Consider the following 17,396-nt stretch of genomic DNA (forward strand, 5'->3'; position numbering starts at 1 on the left):
GTGCTTTAGCTACTTACATTGGGATCAGAGTAATGTATGTGATGTTGTCCAATATTTATATTTATATTTATATTTATAGATGTGCTTCGAGTATAAGCCTGATCAATGTTGAACAAAACATTAGCAAAATTTATTATTACAATTAATCTTAAATCTGCTAAGCAGTGAAGGAAAGATCGTGAGAAAACCTGCACATGTCGTAAGGAGTTCTGTCACATGTATAAAATATATTAGCGAGCCGTCCCGTCTTCGCATGGGTAGAATAATGATTTTATCCCGTGCACCCGTGTTATATTTTAAAGAATGTGTTATACATTCGTTAATCGTTAACTCGCCATAACTGTGTGCATCGTACAACACTGATTATTTTTTTCATGAGTTTATTTTATTATCTCCTAATATTTTTTAAGGTACGTCTGTGAAGTTATCTCAAATACTGTTAGTAACTAATAATAATAAACATATATAATGGCTTTCGTGTGATTCGATAAATAAAAATTAAAAAGCAAAAGTTACATCTTTATAATATTCATATAAAGTCAAACAAATATAATACATTTGTACGGTTTTGGCCGATACGACCGTTAATGGTAAATCATGTATTATAATATTACACTAGTAGGTAGATACGAGTTCTTGGGGTCAAAAAAGATTAAATTTACTTAGCTATATAATATAAGAATAATTGTAATATAATACTTTAACACCTAAACTATACTTAGAAATAACTTAATATTAACATTCGGCCTACAATGTCTCATATTAAGACCTCTATAAAATTAATATTCGATGCTAATAAATTCAACTATGTAGGATGTGCTTAAAATTAATGACACAGGTAAAATTACTTCCCTGTCAACTTTGACCTTTGTATATATGCGAGGCGGGTCATGTAACAGCTATCGCCTCTATTGTCCTTAGCCCGGGGCGTGGCCAACGAAACAATAAAATAACTTGCATTATTAAATGTATATTAAATAATTGCATAATTTAACAAATTGTTAAGTGCATTTAGATCAATTAGCAAAGTACCAATATACATATTATATTATTAATATTTATTGTGTGAAGCTATTGATGTCTGGCAGAAATATCCAGGCAATCCTACTATGCATTTATTTGTTTCAAATATTGTTAATTTAAATGAGGCTCTGGTATACATAGGAGCTTTGCTTTTGCTCAGCTTTGAACTCGCGACCTCTTGATGTTCTAGACAATGGGCAATCTCAACGTAAGACGATAATATTAGATCTTGCATTAAACGTATGCTCTTTAATATTATTATTTTTACTTGTAGACATCGAAATTAATGGAATATAAGAAAACGCAATATTTTATATTTCAAAGCGACATCTGATACATCAAATAAAAACTGTTTTATTGGCTATTGATAATCGATTTATATATAAATATAATATAAATATTTCTATACGAATTTTAGTGGCCAGACTGTATTTTTCAAATTGAAATATAGAAAACTCGTAGAAAACTGTGACTGAATCAGATATTCACTCACAGTTTTTCATTTCTTATGGCTTATCCTCTCATTTTGGGGTGAGAAGAATAAATATGGAAAAAAAAAACAAATACCTAAAAAATAATCATAGCAGAAACTATACCCTTATATTTCTGTACATTTAACGCGTTTCAAATATATATATATATATATGTGTTTTTTAGACTAGCACTTATAAGAGCGTCTTAAGTAAACCACCAGCCGACTGGCAGATAATCTTTTGACGTAAACATTCATAGTAAAATAACTATATTATGAAGAATAAACAAAATATATCACAGAAAAATATAGAAGAAAACCCTTGAAAATCGAACTCTAGCTACTATTTTTCAATACGCAATTCATAGACTAATGAAATGTTTGAAAAGACAATGAGATACGCAAAATAAGAGTATAAAATGAATTATTTATAGTCATAATGAAAAGATATATGAAGTGAAGTATGGCATGGCACGAGTATGCTACAATTTGGTGTTAAACAAACACGGTACACCTGTGTCACTCTTATTTAAATATAATCTGAACTTTTTATTTACCTTTTTTGTTGACCATACCTGAATCTACATAAATAGAATCTTTATATAATTACTTTGTGTTTTGTTTGTAAAAAATCTATATAAATTTCATGATAAATATGTCTTTAGTCTAACTTCTTTGGCGGTGTAAAATTTAGGGTTCTAAATCAAGGCAATCAAAAGATATTCGCAAACTAAAATTTACTCGGTAGGGTTTTGTGTAAGCCCGTCTAGGTAGGTACCACCCACTCATAATATATTGTACCAAGAAGTAATACTTAGTATTGTTGCGTTCCGGCTTGTAGAGTAAGCCAGTGTAACTACAGGCACATGCGACATAATATCTCAGTTCCAAAGGTGGGCAGTTAACATAAATATTAATATTGTTACTTTTTCTACGAAAAACCATTGAAGAACGAGTACTACTATTTGATTGTTTGTGCAGTAACATGCATTTAAAAACATTTTTTTTGTAAAAAAAAGTGTTTAAGACCTAAAGAGTGTGTACTATTTAAATTAAAATATATTATATGATTAATTACACTTTAAGTCATTAAAAGTTGAGTTATACGATGCTAGGAGTCGATGTAATGTTATATAACAAACAAAATATTGTCTTGGTGGGCAATATATCTTAACTCTAACGTATCGTTCTTAAAACTACAAATTAATAGTCATTCAAAGCATATTATTTGTATGACAAAAGTAAAAAATTCTTTCAAAATACAAATACATTTTTTATCAAAAACATACAACTATGCGTCTGTAGAAGCACAAATGAACATATGAAAAAATGTAAACACACACACTCATACAAACAGAGCAAAGAGGGAACTAAAATAAATATTAACATTATCGCCATTTATGAATAAAATGATACATGTTCGACCCTTCTGCTTTGGTCGGAGTTTGGTAAATGGAGCACAACGGCATCTTTGATACTTATCTAACAAACATTAGTTTATGGCTGAAGCGTTACCTTTGATAGGAAAGAATGCTACTAAATAGGGTGTACCCTTCCTCCTAGTTTAAGTCTGCGTTAGATCCTTTTTATGTAATAAGTATATTTTTACCGAACTACTTACATTGTATGTTTGGTTGCTTTAAGTTTTTGCAAGGCTAAGATTATTTTGTTTGATAGATTACGATTAAGTATCAAACAATGAAACATCATTGGTTATTCATCTTGACTTTCATTTCTTGCACTGTAAAGTTTTGTATAATTGAACTATTTTTTATCTGTTTCGCTTCTACTACAAATCGAATAATTTCATTACATACCATGCACCATTTGTATAACGAAATATGTGTGATTATTTAATCAACTGCTTTTTGTTAGTATAACCGCCGCATACCAAGACAATATTTTAAGGAAATGGTGGTAAGATAAGGCTCTACATATATTATTGTAACTCATTGCATTATAACTTAATAAGTAACGATGTTGTTGGAGAAATCAAAAACATTGTCTCATAACAACATAAATTTAGATATACAGTTATCATAAAAGTGAAAACCTTAAGTGACTGTTTGAAATAATATTATTTTATCATTATATAAATAATAGAAATTAAGAATCAATACCTCGATGTTTCCTATGTTCATTATTTACTTAAGTCCCCCCTACAATTATACAAAGTTTCACAAGGTTTGTTTTAACTGTTCATTGGCTAGCTAACACCTTTTGTGATGTGACGTAACTATTTTATAATTGCTCATAGTCATTCAAAAATATGTGTATGTCTATGTTTTACACACGTTGTAAAATGTATCTGATAATTACTTTGCAATATAAGGTCTAACATATTATATATTGCATAGTGAATACTTTATTATTATTATTCCATTACTAAATAATGTCTTTCAAACACATTAATAAACCGTGATTAGCAGGATGTGTATGTACAAAATGTAAATATATAAAATAGCAACATAGTTGTGAATGGTACTAATTCATTAATAAACGGTAAAATGTCATCGTTTCCTATCATTAAAATATTGATTTTATAAGCCAAAGAGCAACACTCATTAGAATAAACTAGAATTATCTTACACGTTTAATATAATAATAAATTTACAAAGTAATTTGACCTGATCTGATCAGCGTCGATTTAACCAAAAACCTTTAATACTGAAAAAATCATGCAAACTTCAATACTTCTAATAGTATCTGTTAAAAATATTAGTATATACTGAAAACATTATACGTACGTTAATTAATTATAATCTTATCATATATATAATATTAGTAATGAAATATACTCTGACCATCGAATTCCATGGAAGTGTCTGCAATTTAACTTACTTTTTTACTGATAACGTTTTATGCTCAGACTGAAATGTGTGGCATTGCCAAGCAGAGGCAGCTACCAATGACCAGCCATACAGACGTGCCATCAAGGGGCCATGTGCTGTTGCGTCGTCAACTCATTATTTTTATTCTATGTGTATTCGATTTGCCTAATTGTATAACTACCTACCATTACATCCCAGACGGGCCTCTGATTATGGACCTAATGTGCTAATGTGCGATTCCAGCCATTTAATGATAAAATACTGGAGTCTTTGCAAGACAAACATCCTTAGCAAAGACCAGATTTTTTTTATCGCACTATAACATCTTAAAACCATCTTAACCGGTGGTGGTATGCCCATAATGGGTGACATAGCAAAATTTTGTAATTTTATGCAATCTGCCAATTTTTTTTGTCTTATTTTCGCAAATTTTTTATGGTGTAACTCAAATTAATCGTGATGATAGAAAATGACCTGATGGACTGACACTGGTTCCCTAGAAACGGGGACGGGCTTTATCGTAGCGCACTCATATCAGGGAAATGTTAGAAGACGAGGACTCCGATGAAGTGAATAAACGCAAATATCTAGTAGAATTGCATAAATGTCTCGTGGAATTAGTTTGCAGATGAAACACGAAAGTAATAGTGTGAAAACATTTCTCAAACATATAACTAGAAAAATAGCTAGCATTTTTGTCATAAATCTGATAATTTGAGATATTTTGTACAATAGCTGCAGTGTTAATATATAATTCTTATTTTTATATGATAAATATTGTTTAATTTACTAGTTAATTAAATAATATTTCACATCAATAATAATTTTATTTTGTGTTAAAAATGACGTTATTAAAAAGTGTTGTGTATGTTAAATTAATTCGCATATAAATAACTTTAGAGCACATCAACATCACAATTTAATACTCTTGTCAGAATACTCAGAAATATATATTTGCATTTGTTTCATGATTTACGAATAAAGCGCTAATTGGGTGCGTTCAAAATATCTCCAGTACGAAGAATTTGAGGAGAAACTAGGTAATTTTTTCATGTAGTAATAAAGTATGCAAAATTCGTTCGAATAAAAAATATTTTTATGTTCGTTATTTACCATTTTATTTTATTAGTTTTTGTGGTTTATGTGCGACTAAAACTAAACGATAACGTAGCTCAACGAATGAAGTTGCAACCATAAATCATGACTATCGCAGTTGTAGTACTCATTTTAGCATTTTACTTTACTTATAATCGTAACTCATAATAACATATTTTCAGTAGTGTACACGAGCTCTTATAATGAAATGCGTGGCGTTTACTATAGTTACTTTTATTGTCGTTATTCTATTGTATTGTTGTGAGTGCGTTCGATAAACTTTGTTTAGAGCTAAATGAGCGATACAGTGGTCGTTGACCTCTTCCTGAAATAGCGCGGTGCGTTGAGATTATGCGTTGATAGCACCGCAAATTGAGATCGCGGTAACGGATAAATGTACATTATTAGCAATAATTACACCAAGAATTCAAATATACGTGTGATATTTCACTATCACTTCCGTAGGTTTTTTGATTCTGTATTTATATTCAATTTATTAATTTACATTATAAATGTATTATTTACATAAATTTAAAAATCGAAACTCATGATTAGTTTATGTATGTACTCTAGTGACCGCATAAAGGAATCAATCACTATGATTTATAAAATAAAATAAAAATGAATCACCAATTTTACACTACTTAAGACACTATTTGTATTAAATATTCATAGACGAGGCCAACTGTTGAGATTATTTTCTTAACTGTATACGATTTTGTAATTACAAAATGTTACGCTAATAAATCGCTCATAAAATGATAAAAAAGTATTTTTATATAATATGAAGCGATGATTAAAGTAAAACGAGGGACATTGTAAAAATTGCATCATAACGATATAACGACAGGAGACTGCTTTCACTGTCGTTACGATAATAACAGAATTATTACAATGGCAAATTTGACGTAATCTATTTCTAAGTTTTCTACGTATTTTTCTGTTCAGGTAATAAGGCGAAAATATAATATGACCCGTTAATGTTATGTTAAACTTTAACATTGGTGAACATAACTTTAAGAAAGTTTGAAATAATAAATAAATTATATAAAGAAAAATTGTTGAAAATACCTATATATAAACCTGAGTGTCTTTCGTGCCGGTTTTTCTCAAGTCTGAAGTATTTCTTTCCAAACCGGTGCTACATATTTTATAATCAATAAGCAAGTTAGCAAAGCAAGCTTCTTTATTGAATAAAAAGATTGATTAAAGTATTCTGAAAACTACCTTAGGTATGATTATGTTTTTAGAATAAAATCTGTGTTTTTTATTTAGTTTTCTTATATTTAAATACAATGCACATACTTATGAGCACTGTAAAATATTTATTAGTTATATGCTTAAACAGCAGATTTCAGCAGACAAAATGCATTTGAATAGAAATTTATATTTAATAAACAAATTATGAGAAATATGTATACACGAAAGACCCCTTCAAACAGTATATTATTAAGAAAATAATTATATATGATATTATGCTCAATTGTAAATTTAAAATGATTGCTCACTTTTAAATTATTTTATTAAGAAGAATAACATATTTCCTTCACTTCTTATAATGATAAGCCGATAGATAGACAAGAGCCGAAATGGCCCAGTGTATATAGCGTATGGATCTTAGTCGAAGATAGCGGTTCGAATCTGGCAAGCGCTAGTGAGTGAATAGTTACATAGGTTGGAAAGTAGATATTGGTTGTATAAGTATATCACTGAAACATTGGACAGGTGAAGGGAATCGTTGGATGAATGAATTGAATAGATATGTCGATTAGTAGTTGGTTCAGAAAATTAGTGATTGTCTTTTGTCCAAATATGCAGTCAAGACGTATACGTTGAGTGAGTTATATATAAAGCTTGTAGTTATAAAAAAGTCAGAAATTAGTTTGTAGTTAAGGTAAGGCTGGTCATGTCTGCCAATCCATCATAATGGGCGGGGGGGTCGAGTTTTTAAGTGAAATTGCATCTTGGCAAAGACAGAACATCCTCTGCTAAGTGAAGTATGGGCTGGTGGTATAAAATGTAAGATTAGTAGATAGAGACAAGTTAGAATATGTGTATCGCTAGATTAAATTATGAATAAGTTGTGCTTAACTTAATTTTTAAAGCAAAACCTAAAACAAACAATAATTAATAAAATATACAACAATATTTTAAAAATACTCAACGAAATGGACATAAATGGAATCGAAATGACGCCTCCTTTATAAACTAAAATTACGTCAATAATTCCGCATTCCTATATTTGGACTTATAATTTATCTCTTTAAAAGAAAATTATTTTTCCTCAATACCGTAATAAAATATGCTGATAATTGAAATCAAAAGGGATAAGTGTGATTAGAAGTAATGTAAGCGTTTTTTTTTTTAATTTATGAAACAGATATTTTTCCATAAATAGAATTCACTAACAAAGTAAAAATAATTAAGTAGGTAGTAAAAATCTCATAAATTAAAACTAATTTGTGAAAACTAATCTTTGTTTTATGCAAAGATGTTACTTCCTTCGTTTATCTGTAGCATATACATCATTTGCAATACAAATAAGTATTCGCTATGATGAGGGATTTAAATAAAACCATAAAATGGGTAATGTACACATATTTCCAGCAATGTATCTCGCTAATATCTAGTCTCTTATCGTGGAGGATCTAATTATTTGACAAAGTGAGACAAAGTGTATTATTAGAATAGGAAACTTTAACCCTAGAATGTACAACATAATATAAAAGGCACACTTATTTATTTACAGAAGACAAACCTTGTATTTATTGATGACAAATTTTTTTAGTTAATAATAATTTAAAAACAATATATATAGTATTGCCACATTAAAACATAAATAAGTAACTATTCAACACAAGATAATATAGATGATAAAAAGGGTGGAGCTAATACTTATTGACTTTCAATCAGGATATGTTAAATATAATTGTGTTTAACTGTAAAAGAGTAACTACTGAGTTTCTTGCCGGCTCTTCTCGGTAGAATCTACATTTCGAAATCATTGTGTTAAATGACGATTCAAAAGCGCTTGTAAAACTACTTGAATTAAGTATATTTTGATTATGTCAGTTCACTTTACAAAATAAATGCTAAGAGATTTTGTACAACGAATGTAAGCTGAAAATAATAATGTCCATATTTACGTATAAGTCTGTTTATAAATTTACAAATAAGTCAAAATAATTTTATCTTTTATGTATAGCAGAGAAAAATCGACACTACTTAATATTTGCCCAATATTTGTAAATGTGAATATTTTTTTTTTGCATTTGAAATTTATATATAAAGTACATCTACATTGTAGAGACGATAAAATATATTTATTTATATCAAGCGGAAAATTAAAGTCAACGACACTACGGATTAAAATGTTCAAACAATTGCTTATTTTGCAGTAAATTTAATGATTACTAAAACTTTTAATTAATAATAGACTCCGAACTGATCAATCGTAACAGCGGACAATGACTTATCGTTGATTTTTTTGTATGTTAAGAAGACCCCGCTAAATTGAATACAGAGGTCAATTTTGTTATATATTAAAATAGTTGTCGCCCGCGGCTTCGCTTGCGTTTTAGGGTTGGTTGTCATGTGTTAGGCAAAAAAGGTAGCCTATGTCCTTCCTTGGAGTTCAAGTTTGCTTCATACCAAATTTCGTCAAATTCGGTTCAACGGTTTGGCTGTGAAAGAGCGACAGACAGACAAACAGACAGAGTCACTTTCACATTTATAATATTAGTATAGATTTAGATTAACGTGAAAAAAGCGGACACTGATTAGTACCCAACTAATAAAACGTGTACGTTTTTCACATAAACATAAAACAAATAAACTAGCATTGTAATTTATTATATATACATATGATATTTTATTTACAAGATAGGGAGGGAAAAATAAAGATTTAATGTAAATGTTCAATCTTCTCAATGGAATAATAAAAAATGAATTTAAAAAAGTTGATCTCAACCGAAGATCACTAGTTACCAGCTCCTATGATTTTCCATTTTCTAATTTATGTATAATATATATATCATTCATCTTTTGTCTGCATGTCTTGGATGTAATTTTGCTATACCTAACCTAACCTAACCCGCAGTTGAGCACCTGGTGAAATTAAGCCGATCCTTATCCTTGAAAGACGTAGAAGCCTGCCCAAAAAATACGCAGAACCGATATCATACTAAAAAAAACTCTGTTCCTCGTATATACATAATTATGTTCAGAATTTTAATATGACAGCCGGACCGGACCTATGCCTTTTGCACAGTTTAATTGTGAACGCTAGCCAGTGTTGCATACTACTAGTAGTAGTTTCAGCTAGTAAATGAAATGTTTCTATATTATCTTTATTTGATTTGTCAGATCATTATTCAAAAGGAATTAGTACATGGACAATATTTCTAAACGGAATATTATAACTTATATCTTGGATTAATAGCTACTTACGATCGAAAACAATGTCAGATTATCGTTAATTTTTATTAGATTATAAAACATTATCAAACCACCTCTACCTTAGTACTATCAGTCATTGTAATGAGATGATTATTACTCACTATCTACTCTATTTTTGTATCACACTGCCATCGATAAAGATATGACTTAGTTATTTTTCACAAAATTTTCTTATGTTTCTATTTGCAATTTACAAAATCAATATAATATATTATATTGATATAATATATTGATTTTGTAAATTATGTACATATTATGTAAGTCTTCTTTCTCTCTCTTCTCCTTTGAATTATAATGTTACAATATAAAATTAAATGAACTTACCATTGATTCAGAATGTAGATTATTGAGAAGAACCTAACAGAAGGATTTCTTGTTAATTTGTTACAGCCTTCTGTGACTATAGAAGATTCAGATGACACAAAAGTTCACAAAATTTATAAATTGTCTTTTTATATATTTTATTGAATAGTAGTTGTTGCTCGTGTTTTATGGGTTGGTCATCAGGTGTCCTTCCTTGGAGTTAAGCTTCCTTCATACCAAATTCCATCAAATTTGGTTCAGGGTTTTGGCGGTGAAAAAGTAAAAGACAGTTATTTTCGCGTTTATAATATTAGTATAGCTTATTTGAGTACGAAAGAAGTTTGATGATGATTCGTGCTTATTCACCACGGGAAAGAAATTGTTACAAGTAACATAAATTCGTATCGCTGATAAATACCAAGACATATAACTTAAAATTCCACGTCTGGTCTACGTTATAATTCTTTAAACGTGGGTAAAATGTTAAATTGCAGGAATATGATAAAATTGTATTGCAGGCACGTTCTTCGTGTCCAATTTCAAAAGGCTTCAATGCTTTATTTTTGAAGAGGAAAACATAAACGTTCTTGCTTTGCAACGTTTAAGGTGATAAAATATTAATTATTGTCGTTTAGTATTTAAATAGCGTATGGCAAGTTGTAACAACTAAATTAATTATATTTATAGACGAAGAAATTTAATATTATATTTAATTATAATATTTTGTAAGATAATTTTGGGGAAAAAATATTATGCGGTTTACTCAAGGTTAAATACTATTTTCTTGTAGTTTCTCGGAAATCTATTTCTATCTAATTAATTGAAATTCTATACACTCTTATAAACATGCTATAATCACTTGATATTTTTAAGCTACATAATATATTTAATAACAATACGACCACAGGAAATCACCTGCATATAAAGTAATACAAATATCATTTGATGTTTATTCTTATCATTACGTGTATAGTTAACCACCCGGAATAAGTCGCTCGTATTCCTAGTAATAGATACGTGCAGTGATTACAATATTCATTTTATTTAAACTTTTAAAAGCTATCAAGATGTTTCGAAATAGAAAATCGAAATTTATTTTGATATATATTTGTATATCGTACGTACACAACATACGAGTTACCTGTTAAAAAAATTTTTGGAAGTGGCCTTTTGCCTATTTGTTTGTTGTTTTGTGTAAGTACCTACTAGAAATAAAATATATTCTGTCAAAAGAAACCTTAGTATAATAAGATATACTTATCACTTGAAGGTATTTCTTCCAACACACCTAAGAAGAAAATAACAATTTAGGTATATAAACAAGATAAACAAGATGTAGACATGTTCAATAATATAAAATATAAGTAAAAAGGTAAATCAGGCATAAATATGTACATATACATGCTAGACACATACATTCTAGATTATATTCTATTTTAAAATATTAATACATAAACGCAAACAAGTTATGCGCAGACTCAAATAAGTTACAGTTTAGTGTCACAGATTTACGTTAGTATTACGTCACTGAAATGTTTCTTAACAATATTGCATACTTGCATACAATGTTAAGGTAGGTTACGTATGATAACGTAAATTTTAAATCATTACATACTTAGTTAAATACTGTTATTAACAAAGTAAATGTGTAAACAATTACTTAACTTCTAAGCTATTAAATCTTAATTATTGTACATTATTTACAATGCCTTATTCGATTATACATATATATTTCAATCTCAAATTCATAAATTAAGTTATTACATAAAGTTTATAAGTATACCTTTTTTAATTAAAGAGAAGACCTGAAGTGATAACCCTTTCAAATAATTGAGAGATCAATTTTAAACGAGAAAATAAAAGGTAAAAAGGTCTTAAGCCCGGTATTATTTTAAATCCAAAGTCATAAGAAACATTATCTTCGTATTTAAACTGAATGCAGCAACATTTATATTCTAGGTTGGTAGGTATTGAAAGAAAACTATTTAATAATTTTAAATTTTTTAAGTACAGTAAACTTCAATAAAATACAAAATTGTACAAAGAATCAAAGGCATTTTATTATGATGATTTCATGTTATAAGAAAATCATAAATTTGTTTATTTTTGTACTTTTCCAATTTATTTCAAATAGCACTCGAAATTCGCTTAGGTATAGCGTATCCTCGTCACCTAATTACGAGAATAGCCGGGAGTTTAGTGTATGTACAAAGCTAGTATAAAGAACTTACTTACGTATGATGTTACTGGAACATACAGAACATTTAAATATTTACAGAGAAATAAATTGTTTTCACAAAAAATATTTAATGTTAGAAATATTTATAGTTTTTCGACGGCACCTTGCGCACAAAAATGTTCAAGCTTATAATATGTTGTCTCATAATTTCATAGACTTATTGACGTCCGTTAATTCGTACGTCGCCGCAAGTCAACGTTAGCGAGCGATAAATCGTACATAACATATAGATATTTGTCGTGGTCGGGTCATGGATATGTAAAAATTACTTTAAAAAATACATCATTATTTATTTTTGAATTAAAACTTCTTTTAAAGTGTAATTTATTTGAATTTCGAATCGAATTTGTTTGTAATGTTAAAAAGTTTGAATTAAATGATTTTACTTTAGGTTTTTCATACGCGTTTAATTTCTGTCACGTCTATTAAATTAAATAATGTACATAGTTTCATTTACGTTTATATGTCAAGTAAACCATAGTAAAAACATAGTAATGTCTTCATTGAAACAGCTTGGATAATATTTATGCTATTGCTAAGTTTGCGTCTATCATTTGCGCATTTGAATATACTATAATTTAAAAATATATATAATTGTATACAAAGCGTTTATCATTGCAGTAATAAGTACTTTTATTTCACTTTTATTGTTATCGGAAGCCTTCACAAATTGCTTGATACGCTCACTGATATAAACACAATGACAAAATGAAAGTATACTTGCATAATTGTTACTAAACTACATGAATTATCAGAAAATTATTATTTGTTGACTATCTCCGGTATTACGCATAACGTAAAGATAAATACGCACATAAAACAAAAAGCGTATTAATACATTGTTATAAAATCATATAATTAATTAGGTATTATTATTAATAATAAATAATGTATTTATTTAATTATGTACTCTTTAGTCTTACCATATCCTGTGGTGTTAAAATAAATTTTTTAGTATTTGGCGTTACAAAACTATTGAAAGCTACAAATTATTATTATTATTTTTGAAATCATAGAACTAGTAATCTTTACGTGTTGAAATTATAATTAAACATATTTCTTGATGAAATCATCGCATTCAATCAAAATTTGCCCAATTTATTAACAAAATTCAATAATTTTTTTGTGAACGCGTGTGTCGTACCTTCATATCTTTCGAATTATGTAATTATTAAACATTCATTCCCCTCCTTTTATCAATAATTAATATGTACCTACTAAAAATGTGCACAAATTTTAAATTGTCACACTTAAATATAATACCAAAATAATAAGTTAACTTACCTGTTCATACACATATTTATGTTAAAAAGGAATGTGGACGTAGTTAAAATTAAAATTCACCATACATAGGAAAGATTGCAGTTTGTTCGTCATTCACGACAACCGTGCTGTGCATGACCGATAGCTAGTTCAATGACCCGCTTATCATCGTCTATACATGCGTCTGTACACGGCGATCTATGCCTATAGTATAGTTCATTTTAATTAGTCTACGTGACCGCATTCGGGATTCTGATTGAAGACTAAAGTTTTATACGTGACGATATTGTTGTCCTCTAATTACGCATCTCTTTAGTCCACAGTATAACTAACGATGCATTATAGTCACAGTAGGCATCCGTCTGGTATAGGTTTTACATATACATATATACAACTGTGACTCACAGAAAACGGACATACATTTTTTTAATATTGTAATATTTCAAACAGTACGCAGTGTTGGTATAAGAAACGATAAAATATTTATTTTTACCTATTTATCTTTATCTAAGTGTTACAGTACAGGTAGGCTATGCGTTTGTATTATTTTATAAGCGTCTTATTTTCAGATATTAAAGCCATGATAAAACTGCATAAATATCAAAATATGATTACCTACCACTAAAGATTACAAATAAGTAATACAACATTAAAGATAATGTGTATACAGTGGTTATCTTAAATATTATCTTTGGTATTTCCATTCACATCTTGCTAATCTCAAGAGATTTATGAACATGAGACATTGATGATGCTTTATGACGAAGGCTCAAGATCCAAACATGATTTTTAAGTGTTTAAAAATCGTAAAACCAAGGAATTTATAATTATGGTTTAAGAAATCCATAAGTGGGAATTATTAATTAATTACATATACATATATAGGTATACTAGCTACTTGTACCGACTTCGCCTTAGTAAGTTAGCAGTGATTCACTCTCGTCCGTCAGAAAGCACGTTAAGCCTGCTTATTCGTCTGAACTCTTCCCGGCCTTGACGGATTCTCGGAACTGGTATCGGACTACTGCGCGTATTGGCGTGGTCTCTCTTGAGAATAACCGGCGTGTCAGAATTTGGTCAGAATATTAACATTACTACAGTAAAGTCATGGACATATTAGAGGAAGGTAAAATGGGTAATTAATATTATATATATATATATATATATATAGAATGAGAACATATATATATATATATATATATATATATATATATATATATATATATATATATATATATATATATATATATATATAAATGTTCTCATTTCAATATCAGTCATTAATTGATTTGATTTAATATGAATGAAAGATAATCCCGGATCTCAGAAATCATTTCTCAGAATTGCCATTTAACAAATCTGTCATTTTGCGCAATATTAACCAATACAGGTAACCAGGAGAATAAAATAAAAAACATAATCAGCCTGTAAATTTCCCACTGCTGGGCTAAGGCCTCCTCTCCCGTTGAGGAGAAGGTATGGAGCATATTCCACCACGCTGCTCCAATGCGGGTTGGTGGAATACACATGTTGCAGAATTTCGTTGAAATTAGTCACATGCAGGTTTCCTCACGATGTTTTCCTTCACCGCCGAGCACGAGATGAATTATAAACACAAATTAAGCACATGAAAATTCAGTGGTGCCTGCCTGGGTTTGAGCCCGAAATCATCGGTTAAGATGCACGCGTTCTAACCACTGGGCCATCTCGGCTTCAGGAGAATATGCGACATTTATAGCGCAAGGTCGCAATATTCTATGAAAAAATATGATATGCCTGTGCTACTTTGACTTCTCATGAATAAGGTCTAGAAAAATCATAAAAAGAGGATCTAATGTAACTGAAATAGGACCTAGGCCTTTTAAAGGACATTTACTTACTCATCAAGATCGCTCACATCAATACCTTAATGTTGATTCGTATAAAGGAGTACTCACTTAGGAATCCTATTTTTGTTTTAGACCGATAAAGTTGAAATATTCAAATTATGGAATAGACCTATGAGTAAAGAAAAGAAAAGCTTATGGCAAGACTCTTATAGTGTAGGCTTAGTAACGGACTGCATGTCATACAATGGTTCCCTGACAAAGTTTTTCTGCTGTCCTATGAAAAGTAACAATAAAAGCTATGCTGAGACGATGAATGGTGTTCGTTCAAATATAGAGGTAACCAAATAAAGGATAAATACAACATAAGAAAAAAATCACCCATCCTATACTAAATTTCCTAAAGGGCAACAATGATAAATTACCTTGTAAATGCTGTATTAAGATTTATATGTCTATTCTCTATTAAAACAATTTTTGGCATAGATTTTAACAATATATATACTATCAACGAACGATAAAAAAATTTAAACCTTATTGCATACCTCCCAATATGTTCATAAATGTATAATGTATTTGTCATATTCCACCATGCTGCTCCAATGCGGATTGGTGGAATACACGTGTGGCGGAATTTCGTTGAAATTAGACACATGCAGGTTTCCTCACGATGTTTTCATTCACCGCCGAGCACGAGATGAATTATAAACACAAATTAAGCATATGAAAATTTCAGTGGTGCTTGGCTGGGTTTGAACCCGAAATCATCGGTTAAGATGCACGCGTTCTAACCACTGGGCCATCTCGGCTCGCGTTCACGCTCGTAGCCGCATTCTTATAACATTCATTTACAAAAAGGTTCTCGGATCATCATTGTATGTCCGTCATATCAATTGTTTTAGTTTAAAATATGTTTAAAAAGCATTATAATGGTAATCCTGGTAACGAACAATATTTCTTAAAGATGATGATTTAGCGTAGTGAAAGTCGTGTTCAAAATAGTTTGTAACATTAAAGTTTTTAAAACGAGTAGACTGTACAAATTTTCCTGTAGAAACGGTTTATGGTTACAGTTTTATATGAAATTCTATTGTATTTTTACAAGAACTGTTTTACTTAAAATTAATTTCGGTAAAATCTATCGAAAGTTTGCATATTATAAAAATAAAATAACAGCTGGTAAACGTCCCAATCTTAAGCGAAGGCATGAGGCCTTCGCTTAAGTAGAAAGTTTTTCTAGCTTTTTCCACATTGGTGCTCCAATGCGGGCAATGCGGGGAAATAAACATTATACACATGTGGTAAATTTTCATTCGATACAATCAGGTCTCCTCGCGATGTTTTCCTTCAACACCAATCACGAGAAAAGTTATAAATACTAATTAAGCACATGAAAATAGAAGAATGTATGTCTGAGTTTAACACGCAATTATCTGTACTTATCTTATGAGCCATCTCAACTTTTACAAATGATAAATTTCTATTATTATTTTTTATTATTATTTGTTCTTATTTTAAGAACAAATTAAAATAAAACCCTACACCAAGAAACGGTTCTTTAAGAACAAGCTCTATTACATATACAAACAAAGATAAGATAATCTTTTTAAATTGCACAAGTTTATTAATTTGATAAGAAATGTTATTTAATTTTATGTTTTCGGGAAATCGGTTTATCGAAATAATTGTTACTTCATGAATAATATTACATATTAATTTATAACACATTTATTGATTCGCTTGTAATATAAAGTAACGTTAAGTTGAAATAAAAAGCTCTGAATAAAGTATATTACCTATTACAAAAGAACACAAAATATTTAAAAAAAAAATTTAATATTATCAAGTAGGCATACCTACAGTCAATGTAATATATAAACTTTGTT

At 29.4% G+C, this 17,396-nt stretch overlaps 1 protein-coding gene across 1 annotated transcript in view; it reads left to right on the forward strand.

Annotated features, from left to right (window-relative positions):
• LOC113399155 (uncharacterized) overlaps nucleotides 1–14,211 on the forward strand; it is a 180,293-nt gene extending 166,082 nt beyond the window's left edge. Inside the window, exon 4 of the transcript XR_010309357.1 lies at nucleotides 14,197–14,211. The gene's annotated coding sequence lies outside the window, so the exon portion shown is untranslated. The remainder of the gene's footprint in view (nucleotides 1–14,196) is intronic.
• The last annotated feature ends 3,185 nt before the right edge of the window (nucleotides 14,212–17,396 follow it).

The sequence above is a fragment of the Vanessa tameamea genome, chromosome 15 (genome assembly GCF_037043105.1).
Source record: "Vanessa tameamea isolate UH-Manoa-2023 chromosome 15, ilVanTame1 primary haplotype, whole genome shotgun sequence".
In the NCBI taxonomy this organism is placed as follows: Eukaryota; Metazoa; Arthropoda; class Insecta; order Lepidoptera; family Nymphalidae; genus Vanessa; species Vanessa tameamea.